General features: G+C 42.1%; 2 long non-coding RNA genes across 2 annotated transcripts; one reads left to right on the forward strand and one right to left on the reverse strand.

The window, feature by feature from the left end:
- Window positions 1–3,279: 3,279 nt before the first annotated feature.
- LOC106049950 (uncharacterized) lies at window positions 3,280–6,758 on the reverse strand. Its single transcript, XR_010831019.1, has 3 exons — window positions 6,353–6,758; window positions 4,490–4,571; window positions 3,280–4,110 (listed from the first exon to the last, which is right to left on the reverse strand). It is a non-coding gene; the product is annotated as an uncharacterized lncRNA (long non-coding RNA).
- A 1,652-nt stretch (window positions 6,759–8,410) lies between these two features.
- LOC125182474 (uncharacterized) lies at window positions 8,411–9,969 on the forward strand. The gene is made up of 4 exons (XR_010831021.1): window positions 8,411–8,513; window positions 8,605–8,728; window positions 9,109–9,217; window positions 9,908–9,969. It is a non-coding gene; the product is annotated as an uncharacterized lncRNA (long non-coding RNA).
- Window positions 9,970–17,312: the final 7,343 nt, after the last annotated feature.

Raw genomic sequence — 17,312 nt, forward strand, 5'->3', positions numbered from 1 at the left:
CAGATTGTTAGAGCTGTACATTATATCAACTCCCAAGGAGTAACCTTTCTTATTAATTACCTTACAAGCAACATTCTTCAGATCATCGACACTTTGATGCTCATATGGTTTACAAAAAACCTATAGCAATTGGATGTAGCCAGCCTCTGAGCGGTGATAGAAAACTGTCTAAGCCAGAACAATATCTCCTTTTTCTCTACTGCAAATAAAACTACCAAGGACAGACTATCTGAAATATTAATTATGTGTGTTCTGTAATGCGTTAGTTGTAGGCGCTAACACTGAAAGAAGTATCCCTAGATTTAAATACCTCATGGGTAGTGTCTGGTGATGCCTAATATTTCTTATGGTGTTGAAAAGCAATGCTAACCATGTTTCCACTCTGCCCATTATATATGTTTAATATCAAGGTATAAGCACTTGGCAAAGGAATTAGTATTGCAACAGTAAGCGCTCTGTTATTCATTTTTATTATATGGCCTACTAGAAATAATACACCAGAGACAAATGTATTTAATCTGAACATGAAGTGCATTAAATTCCTGTTTTAGGTAACATAGTAATGTCTGTTTCCTAAAGGAATGTTTCCAATGAGTATCTGTGGAATATACTTCATTAATTAAACTACTCGCAGCCCATACTGATATTTGAAGGGCAAAGAAGGGATTGCAAACTCTTCCAATTGTATGCTAGTAATTTAAGATTCACTTACAAATGACATTACAGCAGATTTCTGAGCTGTTGAATTTTCCCTCTAAGGATTTTTTTTTCTTTTTTTTTTGCAAATGTTGATGCTCCTGAAACTCACATTCAACACAGAATTTTGAAATGATGTCTAGTTATGTGTGTAGCAATTACCCTTGTAGCTGCAGACTTCATTGTAAAACACATGCTTGTTTCTAGGCATAGATGTAACTAACAAACTATGAATCTTGGCCTAGGTAATTCTGCCATTATAACATAATTTATCTGAAGCCTTTCTTTTGCATGAAAAATAACATTCTCCACAACTGTGTCCTTTCAATCAAGGCGTGCATACTTGAAGATTATATATATGTTGAAAAAAAGATTAGCAGAAAAAGTGCTATAAATATCAATTCTTGTATCTGAAAAGTTCTGACCATCCTAGTGTACAAGACCTTCAACCCTTGTTAATTCAAATTGCAGTTTGAGAGTCCTTTCAGAAGCACAGATCAGAACTGTAAAAGAATTAAAAGAATTAGGACAAAGTTAAATCACTTTGCTAAGGTTCTATATCACCTTTTGTCAAACTCTTAGGCAGCATCTCTCCCAAAGAACAAGACTGTGAATAAGTTTCAAAGTCCTACATGCCATTAATGTCTGAGAAATAGAGGCAGCTGATTTTCTACAACATGCAGTAGTCCACAGAATTAACTTAAAAAAAAAAAAAACTTTTTCGTGCAAGGTGATGGAAGTAGGCACCTTCTTATGTACATACATGCATACAATTATTCTTCCAGTTTTCTAACCATCTTAGAATCTAAAACATATCACAGCTTTACTTGAAATGCACCAAAAATCTTGCACAGAATGATTGCACAGAAAATAATTAAGTTATGGCTTGAAAAAATACATATTTGGACAGAACTCTTCAAGTAGATATTTTGGCTATTTTTAGTGAATATAAAAGAGGCTACTTATCTACAATATTATTCTACAGTAATAAGATCTGGCCATAGAGGAGGAAAAAAAACCACAACAGCCCATAGAAATACCTGTACTTACCACTCTTTGCTTGATTGCTGTCTTCTAGCCTAAAGCTGCCTTTGTGTCATAGGTCTTATGTATGCTTAGTTTTTTGCAGCACTCAGATCAGTGCTGAAATCAACATCTACATCAATGTGTCCATGGTGAGTCACCTGTCTGCCCAATGAATTCACAACATTCTGTTTATTTCTGTCTTCCAGAAATGATTGTATGTAGTGCGCTGGGAGACAGAGGATGAGAACTTATAAAAATGCTAAAACATTTGTCTCCTCAGGGAGAAGCCACTTTTCACATACTTGTGGAAAGTGCTGCAATGAAAGCCTGTGACTCAATCCAGGTGAGAATGAAGCATAACATGACTTTGAGATCCTATGGGATGAAAATGCAATTTTAGTATCAATTATTACTGATGTTATCATTTGATTCCCCCCGAGGAGGTCTTACAGTTCAGGACGACCTGTATTTCATCCATATTTTTCCAGATTTAAGTGCAGTTTCAGACAGCTTCTTGGTCATGTGTTTAGCTTTATTCATTTGAGTAGTTGTACTCACACAAAACCCTGCTAAATCTGAGTCAAATGCTCAGACAGCTTTGATAAAATTCTTCTGGACAATAAACTTTTATATTTTTAAGTTCTAAGAAGACTTTGAAAATGAGAGAGACAAAACCAGAGAGATTATGGGGATCTTCTTAAAACAGCAACGACAACAACAAAACAACCTAACAGTGACAAAAAAAAAAAAAAAAAAGAATCTGCAGTAAACTTTATGGAGGACAGGTAGCATTTTAGCTACTGCTTTGAGTTTCTGCTGTTGTGGATTTAACTTACAAACTAGATGATGTAATTTTATAAAGACTGGCATTGAACTTTGATTTTGATGTAATCCATGTCCCCAAGCTCCCCAGGTTCCTGAAATAGCAGGTTATTGATCATCTCTACATGAGTAAAATTTGCTGTTTTTTCCAAACCTATTCCTGTTTCTTTTATATGCCTCTACCACTGTTTTCCAGATCACTGCATCAGAACAACCACAAGACAAGCACTATTGTTAAAAAATGGTCAGCATTCAGTATATATGTTCTTTGAAGAGGACATAAGGACTGGCATCCTTGTAGATGTTACTTTTGAACTTGGTAACAGAAATAACCATGGATTTTGCAACCGTATTTTTACTCAAAATATTTTGATTTTCACAGAACTAAGAAAGGGTCCACTAGCACTCAATCTAAGTGTTAGTATCACTATTGGCATGCAAATAAAGTCATTTTTAAATAATCTATAATATTGATCTCTGTTATCAGCACATTCATTATACTTTCTCAAACTGAGAATACAGATCAGGAAGCATATAGCAGTTAGCTGCGACTGGAGAAACACTATACTTAATTTTTTAATTTTTTTTTCCCCAGAATATCCAGATTTATCTGAGCCTAAGGTACAGGGATTCTGTATCCTCTCTTGACGGGTTTTTGGGGGCAGAGTTGGGAATGAGTTTTATGTAGCTAAAGATGGGAAGAAAAAGGAAAAAAAAAAAGACATGTGCTTGATATTTTGAAAACAATACCTCAAATCTCATCCTGAACTGCTTGAGCACTTGCTGTGCTGTTTTTCCCAAGAGCTCTGAGCACATGAGGAATGCAGAGCTGTGCTATTGGTATTGGCTGGGCTAAGGACTCCTGTGAAGCAGACATAGGAGCAAGGAGCTGGCACAGCCTTAGTATTTATCTAGGCTCCTGTCACATCCCTCTACAAGAAATTATCAGTCATATTGCAGGAGTAGCAAACTTGCATACGAACGTGATCCATGACAAATTATGGCTCAGCATCTTAATGTATACCAAAAGGCCTATTTTTATATAACTGACATTTGCTTAAATCTGTTCCATTTCTAGTTATCTTCCAAAGTTTCATTCTTGCAATCCCATTCTTAACAGTTGTGACGTATTTCATGATCCTTATTCCACTACATAACTATATTCACTGCACGGCAAGGAAAGCTAATGTTCAAACATTGTGACAATGTGCTGTTTAAGTTCAACTGCAGAATTATCTTGCAAGCAAAACAGAAATGATCACCTAAGTTGACTAAGTGCAAAGTCAATAATGTACTTCATTACAACTGTCATTTATTAATGTGTGCTATGTTTTTAAGAATGCGAGTTCACCTGTAGCTGTATGACAAACAATTATGTGGATGTCTTGAATGATCCCACTCTTGAGCAGCTCAGACTGGCAGAGAATGGATGAAATTTCACAGCAGCTTTGGGAAATAGTAGCTTGTCACTCAGATTGCCCCAAATAACATCAGTAATAAACTCCAGAAATAGCTTTTTCTATAGCTCATACTGCAAATTAGCATGTCACAGGATTCTGTGAGAATCTAAATATGAAAAACAGGTATGGATTCAGGCCCAAGAATCATTACGAGGAGGAGAAAAACTCTTACTGGTAAGCAAGTAATAAAACCATATGTCCAAATATATTCCATTATGCATTCAGGTCCACCTCACTCTCTTATGGTGCTGCCAGACACTTACGTTTTCACCCATGGAAATACAATTCCAGAAAAGCTCAGTACATTTTAGACTGCAGAGTAAAAATTTAGATTCACTAAAGCTAGAGGTCAAAAGTCATTGATTATAATAGAGATGAGGCTGCATGCCCACCTTCAAGATACAGTTTTTTATTAATTTCAGCCTCTATAGCCCTTTATACTAGTCTATAATGAATAAAGCAGTTTCATGAATGCTTATACCTACTTTCCACACTTTAAGGAGAAACACAAGGCAAAAGGCAATGAAGAAGGAGATCAGATAATCAACTTAAGTAAGCTCTCTGGATCTGAAAAAAAAAAAAAGCAAAAAAAAATATTCTCTGTCAAATAAGTATCAAACAAGTGGAAATCTATGAGGCAGACACCCCAAATTAAAACCTGATCATTTGCCTTATCCTTGATGTCCTATTGTTTTTTTTTTCCAAGCACGCTGAAGTTTACTCAAAGTATCTATACAGTTCTGCTTTTTTAGGGTCAAAGGAAAGAATTTCAGCATGCACTCTGCATGTTCAAATATTTGCTTAGTCTTGTTAAGGGAAAATGGTGAATGACTTCTAGGTATGTGTTTTAAATTGTGCACAATAGTGGATCTTCAGTATTTAATTTTCAGTAAAAACTTTGGGAGGTTTATACTCTTATTATTTCTGTTCACTGGAATAGCTGGTTTATTTATAAATCTTAAGAGCCTTCAGCTGGTTCTTGCTCAATTATCCCATGTATGTACTTGGAATTATATATACAATTTATATTATAATTGTGTAATTTAATAACAGAGAGGACGTTTCCCACTTATTTTGAATGTCTAAATCTCTAGGGGACTTCTCTTAAGCCCTATATTTGTTACCTCAGCCTTTGTGAAGACCAAATTCATGAATATTTATATGAAATATTCAGATACCCATTACAGAGAGCAGCTTCAGGATCTAACGTGAGGTGGGGAATTTGTTAGAATTTTAGAGCCAAGTCTTATAGGCTACATCAAAACAAATTGCTTTATCAGCTGCTAAACCCAAACAGCACATTTGAATTGCAGTGCCCATGTATAATGGTCTCTAGAAACCTGAGTCCAAAGATTGACTTCTTGGACTGGGGGAATATTAGGCAAGCAAAACCAACGTCCATTTCTTTACGCTTGTGCCAGGTGAAAATAAAAATAAATATTTGAGTAAAAGCTTTCTTCTTTCTTTTGATATTAATTAGTTTTTCATCTCACATAAAAATTCTACATGGTCTCACTAACATCAGAAAAATATTTTCAGATGCAGAAAACAAAAATCATGGGATTTTGTTTTCCCAATAACGGTAATTAGTAATTTATTACACCATTTGTGATCTGCTACCAAATGTCATCTTTCCATTTTTTTTAAGTGTAGGAAGTCCGGAAAACGAGATAAAAACCTGTCTCATGCTGGCACTAACATAGAAGTGACAGTAGATAAAACATTGTGAAAAAAATAAATAGAAAAGTTTGCTAATTTCTGCTTGCTAACTGACCACAATCAAATATCAAAAGTTTCAGTATTAATACCTATACAAATAATCAAGACACCATGAACTACACAATCCCTGACCAAGCTGAACTACCTTTTAAATTGTAAGAAAAAAACTGTTATTAAGAAGATGAAATTATGATGGATATTTTCTGAGTCTAATTTGATCATTCCATCATCTCCATTTGAAAACTAGAAAAAAATGGTGAATACCAAATCATCTTCCCTCCCAGAGCTAACAGCATGCATGTATAAGTTATCTTTTATAGGACAAATAGAAGGCAGTTTTCTGGACAATCACTACCTACTTGGTTATGGGTTTTACCAGTATTAAATGTCCTCAGATCCAAGAATCCCCAGGTATGGGAAATCATTCCAATTATACACATTTCTTTACATTTTATTAATCAGTCTGACTGAACAAAAGGATAGTAAAATACATGAATGAATTAAAAAACTAAATCCATATATATTAAAAAAAGAGAGAGAGAGAGAGAAACAAATACTTCATAAACTTTGCCTAATGATTCGTGTTGGTAACAATCTTATAGCAGCTCCAAACATAAGAACAAACTCACCGTCTCAGTGTCAACCAACAGATTTATTTCCAGTTGTCAGATCAAGGGTTTGATAGGGTAGGGATCGATCACCTCTGATTTATGTCACAATACCTGTAAAGACAATTCAAGCAACAGGCTGGCCTACACTAAATAGCTGAAAAACAGTCAATATCCTCAGCCCTACTCCGCAGTATAAAGGCTTATGATAATTCTATTGTAATTTCAATGATGATAGTTTGGGAAAAAAAAAATCCTTCCTCTTTATATGCTGAATATTTTTGCATGCATTTTCAAGGCCTTTAGAATTTTTGCAAGGCTACCTCCAGATCTATGAACATTTTGCAAAAGCACATTCTAAGGAGGAAAAAAAGGCTTTCTAATATGTAGCATAAAAAGAAGATAAAAAATCACAAAGAATAGCTTTCTTAATACCTTGTTTTCATCTCAGCCAACAGAAAAATTACTCCACTGTTACATGTCTTCACAGATATCGGCCATCAGATCATGGTTTCTTTCAGGGTACTTCTGTATCATAAGGATTAGCTAGTCTCATGCAACAAAGGAAGAATAAAAAGCAGACTCCAGTATAGCTTCAATCTAACAAGCTATCCAAACATGAAATTTCGTTCTCTGTCACAAACTTACCATTAAAGCAAAGAGATGTCGGTTCCACTTCCCATAATCCTTACACATCTGAAGCTACAAACAGAAAGCTCCGTATGACAGAACTGTTCATGATCAAATTTCACCCCTTCAGTTATACAGAACCTCTCTTAATCTTTTTTTTTTCTTCCGGGTACATTTTGGCTCTTGTCTTCTGAAAGAGTTCAGTTTTGGCATTATTTTCTTGTCCTCTGAGGGTATAAAGACCAACACATTTTCATTGAACTAGTGTATACGTTATTCTTTAGATTATTTCTCTAAACTGTTTAGTTTTTTGATGTATCAAAAATGGTCACCATTGCAGTGCAGAGAAAAGATGTCAGAGAAGTTATTCAAGCAAAAACTTGAATATGCCTCTGAACACTTTCCATATATTCAAAATTAACTGCCTATTTGTCACGCCAAAATATTGTCAGCTGAATTTTAAATGTCAAGGTTATCTTAAATAGTAACATTCCATTCTGAATGCCTCCCATTTGAGGACCATAACCAACCTATAAACAATAATGATTTTATTTTCTCAGTAGCCCTATGAGTTAGGAAATAAGCATCAGAACCACATTTACACTAGGGTAAAGTAAAATATGAAATACTGTAGTGTTATATCAATATAGCTTCACTGGGCATCATGATTTTTTCCCAATTTACAACCATCACAAACTAAAACAAATCAGGCACTTCTCCTTAGCTGAAATCAAACAGGAACGATTATGTCTAAGAAAGCATTTAGGTATGTATCCAAATAAATATTTAAGTGGAATCTCTGCATCTCAGCTGAAGAGATCAATCAAAGAAAACCCTGAAGGTCCATAAACTGTGCTGTCACATTGCCCAGTATGGTTACTGATGACACCATATATATAGGAGAGCTACACCCTTCTCAAAGGTAACCTGTTCAGTTACTTGAAATAACTTCTGCACATGTTGATTTTGAAGACAGGATTTGAGGATCAAAAAACAATGTCAGCATCAGCCTACAACCTTGACCTGGGTGTCTAAACTTCAGGAACAGGGAGGGAAAGGGAATTCAGGCATACTTTGCTACTCATTATTTCCTTTTGGCTTTCTGTTGGAACCTATTTTGTTTTGGTGGTTGTCTGAAGAAAGGAAAGACATTAGGACAAAGGAAATTGAATACTTTCAATTAAAGAAGCCTGATTTTCTGTAAATCAAAAATAACTAAATCAGTCCCTTGGCACTCTGAAGCAGCTCCAGCCCACACCCCCTCTCTCCTACGAGAGCACCCTGGTTGCTAATGCTGACCTGTGCACTGCAGGGGGGAGTCAGGACAGGAGAACAAAGAACCCTGCTTTCGCTGTCCAAGGATTGGACAACAAATGCGATCTTTGCATAAAAGCCAATACAGGCAGGAGGGACAAAGCCATTCCCCACCTACTCCCTTGCCCACAGAAATGACGCTCATGCTTTTGAGACACAATGCTGGAGATGCATTGGTTTACTTCACGACACTTCCAGTGTTTCCCCAGCTTTGAAGTGAAAGAAGTTAAGACTGCAGGTTTGGAATTAATTACCTCATCTGCCTAGATTCAGACATCTGATTCAGACATCTCAACCTTTTTTTATTATTATTTTTTAAATCTGTATAGCCCATACGTAGTTGCACTTAAGCCAGTTCAACTTCAGGACTTCTAAATAGAGAGGTGACTGTTGAGGTTGTCTGTTGAACTGGAGCTCTCAGCAGACCTGTAAGAAGGCACACAACACTATCAGGTAAGAATGTGTCCTCATTTATAAACAGTACAGCATTTGTATACCTACTTTGCATGGGTCTCTTGTGGTTAAAGCACAAAGCAGTAACAAATCAATCCTCTTTTTTTTGTTGTTGTTTCTGAGGTTGTGATATAGAGATGATTAATGTTCACCCACTGATCAGGATGTTCTTTATTTTACTCAGTTCTAAGACTTATGTTCTAATAAATCCTTTACAACAAAAACACATACTGCTTATGTGATAGCTGTATGTGCCTGAGTGCGTGTTTGTGCTTTGTTGTTGCTTTTTAATCATCTTTATATTATATTTATATAATCATATTTTTATATCGTATCATGGACACTTGTGTATTTATAACAATATTCTGTTTACCCCTTAGATTATTCATGCCTGAGTGGCTAGCCTGCTGCAGAAAAAGGTTTAATGAGTTTCAAGGGGATAGCACTGTAAAAACAGGAAAAATATAAAACAAGTACCTGCATACTAACGTAAGCCACTTGCTAAAACCTGTTTTCCAAGCATATGATAATGGATAGTCCTGCCATGATGTGCCTCATTTTTGAGTGAGATACTTTTATTCCTAATTCTACACAATCTCCTTATCTAATGTCTCTAAATGAACCACATTGTAGTTAAACATTTCAATAAAACAAACCCCCAAACTGAAATGGTTGCCCCTACCCTGCATCTTACATGTGTAACAGCTCCACGTATTGGCAGGTTTTTGACTTTCAGAAAATTCAGCTGATTTGTCACAGTAACTCCTGTGGACTACTGACATGATGAAACCCAATATTGCCATATTCATTTTTGAATTGGATGCATAATATCACAATTTGAATTGAATGAATTTCCTTCAATTGTTTTTATTCAGGAAAACACAGGTTTCTCTTAGCTACTTATTTCTTTTGGTAAAATATGTTGATCATTTCTCCCAGTGCCAAATGTGTAATTATTTTCTAATTTCTTCACAACATTTCATCTAACTGTGTTTGCACAGAGCTCAATAACTTTTCTTGGCTAAAAAATGCAAAATGAGTATGTCCAGTCTGCCACAATATTAAAATCTACATCTTCATACCAGTTGTTCAGACTACATATTTAAGTCCTTCTCTCACTAAGCTAAACAGATTTTGAGACGATGTCTTAGAGTTTTCTCTATTTCTACTCTCCTCTAGGATTCCTGAAGTCTTCTCTGACCTGGCTAGTGCCATAAAACATCCTACAATTGGCTTCTAAAGTAGGTTAAATATTTTATCAAAGCAAATTCCTCTGATCCTGCATTTCTGAAGGCTTAAAAAAAAAAAAATCACTTCCTCCACTGTTAATCTGGCCTCTCATCCTGCTGCTTTTGAGATTTAAAGTTTATCTCCACTGACAACTAGACAAAAAGTTTCATTGTTCATGCTGTATCTTCAGCTTTTCTTAAATTTATTGCAGCTTCTCCTGTTTCCTTTTGACGCACAATTTTGAAAATGAATGGAATGAAATTAGCTCTACAATATTCTGTCACCTACTCCTTTCATTGTCTACCTCTTCTTACTGCTGAAGGGTCTTTCTCTCATTCTCTAATCCTTCAGTAAACCAGTGTAAAGCTGAAGCTATTCTGCCCCTTGTCCTGGGTTACTGAATACCTCTTTCTCCTTTGCACAGCGAAGGCAGGTATTGTGCATCTGTATAAACAATGTTATGAAGGACAAACGGAAGCTTTGGATATTATTCAAGTTGGATGTTAAGATCTAGTGTGCAAATTTCACCACATCCTTTCAGATCAATAACAAGGGTTTGCATATTTATGCATTTAGAGGCAGGAGAGAAAGGCCTTTGTTCCACAACATCCACACACAGATCCAACAAAAATAGCTAACATAAGTGAACAGAAAGAACAATTGAGACAATGACATACGTGTCACATAACGTCACCTCCCATTTTATGTAGATCTGGAACAGCTCATCTGTCTATGTAGACAAAAGGATAGCAGAGGCACCATAGCCTTAGAAACAAAAGCACAACATGGAGGGTCTTTTGCACCACCCCATTTCCTGGAGACCTTGCCGAGGCGACCGGCTCCGGGGCAGACGCGTGCTGCAGCGGAGCGCGGGATCGGGACAGGCAGGGCTATTTTTCGGGCATCGAGCCTACGTGAGGGAGCCGCCAGGCACCGGCAGCCCTCGTGAGCGAGGCTGACGAGGCGTAGGCGGAGCCAGCAGCGTCAGCGACAGCTCCTCCCCCCGGCCGTTCAAAGGCAGCCCTTAGGGAGCGCGGCGACCAGGGAGTGACGCGGCAGTTAGCGAGGCAGTGAGCGCGGGCAGGGCGGGCAGGCAGGGCGGAGCGCTCACACCCGCCCATAGGGACAACTCCTCTAACGGCACTCTCCCATCAGCTGGGCTGCGATGGTCTCCACCAGGCACGGTGCTTTCTCTAGGAAGTCAGTACACACCCAGACCGACTGCCCGCCCAAACGTGCGGCAGTTCAGGTCTCCGGATGCGGGGAGTGTCTGAGCCTCTTGCTGCCATCGGCGGGAGGCAGAGAGACTGCTCGTGTGAGGTGCGAGCAGGTGGACGACCTGGTCCGCATGGTGGCGGAGCTCAAGGAGGAGGTGCAGAGGCTGAGGGATATCAGGGAGTGCGAGCGGGAGATAGACTGGTGGAGTGACTCCCTGCAGGACCGGAGGGAGAGGGACCAGGGTGAGACGCCCCAAAGGGGGGTGGACCCCCTGCCCTGTCGCCATCGGGCAGAGGGAGGGGACCTGCGAGTTGAGGAGGAATGGAGACAGGTCCCTGCTCGACCTCGCAGGAGATGCCCTCCCCTTCCGGCGCCGCCTTCCCAGGTGCCCTTGAACAATAGGTTTGAGGCCCTGGAGCTGGAGAGACCGGTGGGTGAGGATGAGGTAGGAAGCCTACCCAGGAGGATGCCTGAGGTGAGGAAGTTGACTCCACGCCTCAGGACTGCCTCCACCAAGAAAGAAAGAAGGGTGATTGTTGTGGGCGACTCCCTCCTCAGGGGAACGGAGGGCCCTATTTGTCGGCCTGACCCCACACATAGGGAAGTCTGCTGCCTCCCTGGGGCCAGGGTCAGAGATGTTACCAGGAAGCTTCCAAACCTGGTTCGCCCCTCTGACTATTACCCGCTTTTGATAGTCCAGGCTGGCAGCGACGATGTTGAAAAGAGAAGCCTCAAGGCTATCAAACAGGACTATAGGGGGCTGGGACGATTGGTGGAGGGAGCGGGAGTGCAGGTGGTGTTTTCGTCCATCCCTACGGGGGAAGGGAGAGGCACGGAGAGGACACGGAAAGCTCGCGTGGTTAATAGGTGGCTTAGAGGCTGGTGCCAGCACAGAAATTTTGGTTTTTTTCACCATGGGGAGCTTTACTCGGCACCCGGCCTGATGGCCCCAGATGGGTCCCTATCTCCAAGGGGAAAACGGATCCTAGGCCAGGAGCTGGTGGGGCTCATAGAGAGCGCTTTAAACTAGGTAAGAAGGGGGACGGGGCTCAAACCAGGCTTGTTGGAGCTGTGCCGGGGGAAACAATGGCTAGGCCGGGGAAGAAGGCGATGGCCCAGCTGAAGTGCATCTACACTAATGCACGCAGCATGGGTAACAAACAGGAGGAGCTGGAAGCCATTGTGCAGCAGGCAGGCTATGACTTGGTTGCCATCACGGAGACGTGGTGGGACCGCTCCCACGACTGGAGTGCTGCAATGCCTGGCTATCGGCTCTTCAGGAGGGACAGGCAGCACAGAGGGGGTGGTGGCGTGGCTCTCTACATTAGAGAATCTTTTGATGTTGTGGAACTCCAGGCTGGGAATGATAAGGTTGAATCCCTGTGGGTTAGGATCCGCGGGAAGGCCGGCAAGGCTAGCATCCTGGTCGGGGTCTGTTATAGACCGCCGAACCAGGATGAGGAGACGGATGAGGAGTTTTATAGGCAACTGACAGAAGTTGCAAAATCTTCGGCACTTGTCCTCGTGGGGGACTTCAACTTCCCGGACATATCCTGGAAACACAACACGGCACAGAGAAAGCAGTCTAGGAGGTTTCTGGAGAGCGTGGGAGATAGCTTCCTGACGCAGCTGGTCAGCGAACCTACCAGGGGTGGTGCCCCGCTAGACCTTCTCTTCACAAACAGAGAAGGACTGGTGGGAGATGTGGTGGTCGGAAACTGTCTTGGGCAGAGTGACCACGAAATGGTAGAGTTCTCTATTCTTGGCGAGGCCAGGAAGGGGACCAGTAAAACTGCTGTATTGGACTTCCGGAGGGCTGACTTTGAGCTGCTCAGGACGCTGGTTGGCCGAGTCCCTTGGGAGGCAGTTCTGAAGGGCAGAGGAGTCCAGGAAGGCTGGGCACTCCTCAAGAAGGAAATCGTGATGGCACAGGAGCGGTCCGTCCCCACGTGTCCAAAGACGAGCCAGCGTGGAAGAAGACCGGCCTGGCTCAACAGAGAGTTGCGGCTTGTGCTTAGCAGAAAAAAGAGGGTTTATAATCTTTGGAAAAAAGGGCGGGCCACTGAGGAGGACTACAAGGATGTAGCGAGGCTGTGCAGGGAGAAAATTAGAAAGGCCAAAGCTCATCTGGAGCTCAACCTGGCTACTGCCGTTAAAGACAACAAAAAATCCTTTTACAAATATATCAACGCGAAACGGAGGACTAAGGAGAATCTCCATCCTTTACTGGATGCGAGGGGAAACCTAGTTACTAAGGATGAGGAAAAGGCTGAGGTGCTTAATGCCGCCTTTGCCTCGGTCTTTAACGGCAATACCGGTTGTTCTCTGGATACCCAGTGCCTTGAGCTGGTGGAAGGGGATGGGGAGCAGGATGTGGCCTTCGCTATCCATGAGGAAATGGTTGGCGACCTGCTACGGAGCTTGAATGTGCGCAAGTCGATGGGGCCGGATGGGATGCACCCGAGGGTACTGAAAGAACTGGCGGAGGAGCTGGCCGAGCCGCTTTCCATCATTTATCGGCAGTCCTGGCTATCGGGGGAGGTCCCAGTTGACTGGCGGCTAGCCAATGTGACGCCCATCTATAAGAAGGGCCGCAGGGCAGACCCGGGGAACTATAGGCCTGTCAGTTTGACGTCAGTGCCAGGAAAGCTCATGGAGCAGATTATCTTGAGGGTCATCACGCGGCACTTGCAGGGCAAGCAGGCGATCAGGCCCAGTCAGCATGGGTTTATGAAAGGCAGGTCCTGCTTGACGAACCTGATCTCCTTCTATGACCAAGTGACGCGCTTGGTGGATGAGGGAAAGGCTGTGGATGTGGTTTACCTTGACCTCAGTAAGGCTTTTGACACCGTTCCCCACAACATTCTCCTCAAGAAACTGGCTGCTCGGGGCTTGGACTGGCGTACGCTTCGCTGGGTTAGAAACTGGCTGGATAGCCGGGCCCAGAGAGTTGTGGTGAATGGAGTCAAATCTGGTTGGAGGCCGGTCACTAGTGGTGTCCCCCAGGGCTCGGTACTGGGGCCGGTCCTCTTTAATATCTTTATCGATGATCTGGATGAGGGCGTCCAGTGCACCCTCAGTAAGTTTGCAGATGACACCAAGCTAAGTGCGTGTGTCGATCTGCTCGAGGGCAGGAAGGCTCTGCAGGAGGATCTGGATAGGCTGGAGCGATGGGCTGAGGTCAACTGTATGAAGTTCAACAAGGCCAAGTGCCGGGTCCTGCACCTGGGGCGCAACAACCCCAAGCAGAGCTACAGGCTGGGAGATGAGTGGCTGGAAAGCTGCCTGGCCGAGAGGGACCTGGGAGTATTGGTTGATAGTCGGCTGAATATGAGCCAGCAGTGTGCCCAGGTGGCCAAGAAGGCCAACAGCATCCTGGCCTGTATAAGAAGCAGTGTGGCCAGCAGGTCTAGGGAAGTGATTGTGCCCCTGTACTCGGCTCTGGTGAGGCCGCACCTTGAGTACTGTGTTCAGTTTTGGGCCCCTCGCTACAGGAAGGACATGGACGTGCTCGAGCGAGTCCAGAGAAGGGCGACCAAGCTGGTGAGGGGTCTGGAGAACAAGTCTTACGAGGAGCGGCTGAGGGAGCTGGGCTTGTTCAGCCTGGAGAAGAGGAGGCTCAGGGGCGACCTTATCGCTCTCTACAGTTACCTTAAAGGAGGCTGTAAAGAGGTGGGGGTTGGTCTGTTCTCCCACATGCCTGGTGACAGGACGAGGGGGAATGGGCGAAAGTTGCGACAGGGGAGTTTTAGGTTGGATGTTAGGAAGTACTTCTTTACCGAAAGGGTTATTAAGCATTGGAACGGGCTGCCCAGGGAGGTGGTGGAGTCACCATCCCTGGAGGTCTTTAAAAGACATTTAGATGTAGAGCTTTAGCGATATGGTTTAGTGGAGTACTTAGTGTTAGGTCGGAGGTTGGACTCGATGATCTTGAGGTCTCTTCCAACCTAGAAATCTGTGATACTGTGATACCTTGTCAAGTTTTTGTAATTTACAGGCTGAAGGAGTGCCTGCATTGCATGCAGAGCATGCAGAAAGCCACAGGGCTCCTTACCGTTGTTGGAAGTGGTTATGGAAAGACCTGTGTGAGATGCACTTCTAATGAAAAGGGCTTTTCATTACCAGGCCTAAGTCTAATAACTGTCATGGCTTCCTGCACTGGGGTAAGCCTTTGGAGAGCTCCAGACAAGACACAGCAGTGTCAGTAGTATAACAAACAGACAATTGATAGGACTCAGGGGACCAATGTTTACCGTGTTGCTGCTTGCAAGTCATTTAAACTCTATGCTTTTGCTTCTTCCTCTATAAAATGCTGTCTTGACAGTAATTTCCCTTGAAAGTTTTTTGTTGGTGGTGGTTTTGTTTTTGTTTGTTTGTGTTTTTTTCATAGCAATTAGTAAAATCTGAGTCATTAACCATCAGTTCTATACAGCTGCATGATGATCATTGTGCCCTCCATCTACAGGTTTCAAGCCACGATCCTGAGTTTCTTCTCTTTCTTGGTTCCCCTAGTTAAAAGTTACCAGGACCACTGCCTTTAAGACTATGAATAAGATTTGCTAATCTGATTTTTTTTTTTTTTGCTAATACTGAGCTGATTTTATATAAACCAGCAGCTGTATGCGGTAACAGAGCATTTATTTGATAGCTGCCCTAGTTTTGATACACTCTCTTTTAAACAGTGCAAGAAACAAGAAATACATTGATCCCTACTAGTTCTGATGGAATAGCAAAAGAAAGTGACAAAGCAGCAAGAACCAGAACTTTTTCTGACAATGCAGGCAGCTAAAGCTTGAGAAGTCATTCATTAAGAGAATGGATAATTGAATGTATTTATTTGGACTGATACAGAAGAAAAACTTAGTGAATCTTGTGTGGCCGCAGACAAGAGTGCATCTAACTACCCTTCCAAAGATCAAAAAAAAAAAAGAAATGAAATACTCATTTAGTCACCCTTCAGCAAGTACCATAATAATCTGTCCAACCATAGTGAAAATGAGTACAATCGGAAAGACTTGCGGTGAGTAAACACAGGACTTCTATGGAGCCAAAAGCTGCAAAAAGTACGTTTCTACACAACATAAGGAATCAGATGGCATCATCTTTCCTCTTGTACTTCAGGCCTGACGTAAAGTTGGGCACTTTCCAAGGCATTAGCTCACTTCCCCAGCAAGACCTAGGGTGCACTGTGCTAGCCAAGAGAGCTCAGCTTTCTAACAGCCATTAATACTGGTCACAACTGTTTATGCATTCCAGCTAACTCTTTATGGCCAAGACACTGCCACGATATAGGATACTGCTTTGTGGAGTTCAGCCAGTGTGAAAATGAGATGTTATTGTGCTTTCCTCACCAAATGAGGTCTCCTATCAATTCTTCACTGAGCACTTTGCATCATTTCACAGGAATACATTGCATTGTTTCAGTTACAAATTACTGATTCACATGATATTGATATCCCAATTGTGATATGAGAACTTCAAAAGAATGTGATGAACCTTTCTGAACAACAAGCCAAAGGAAAAAAAAAATAACATGCCCAAATAATCATAAAATGCATACATCCTATGCAAAAGGGCTGAGGTAAGACAATTCATGAGTTATCCATGAGCGGGTGAGGACCATCACTCCACTGAAGGTTAGGTCAGAGCTGAGCAGTAGCGTCTCAGGGCAACCACTGTCAGATGTTGGATGCTCAGCTGGTTCACTTTGTCCTACAGCTGGGGGTTCACAGGGTTCAGCAGCTTCCCAGTTACCACAGTGCCACTGGCAGTTACTAGAGCTGCGGTTAACCTATTGCAAGACACGACACGCAAGACACGACACGCAAGACACGACACGCAAGACACGACACGCAAGACACGACACGCAAGACACGACACGCAAGACACGACACGCAAGACACGACACGCAAGACACGACACGCAAGACACGACACGCAAGACACGACACGCAAGACACGACACGCAAGACACGACACGCAAGACACGACACGCAAGACACGACACGCAAGACACGACACGCAAGACACGACACGCAAGACACGACACGCAAGACACGACACGCAAGACACGACACGCAAGACACGACACGCAAGACACGACACGCAAGACACGACACGCAAGACACGACACGCAA

The sequence above is a fragment of the Anser cygnoides genome, chromosome 1 (assembly GCF_040182565.1).
Source record: "Anser cygnoides isolate HZ-2024a breed goose chromosome 1, Taihu_goose_T2T_genome, whole genome shotgun sequence".
Lineage (NCBI taxonomy): Eukaryota > Metazoa > Chordata > Aves > Anseriformes > Anatidae > Anser > Anser cygnoides.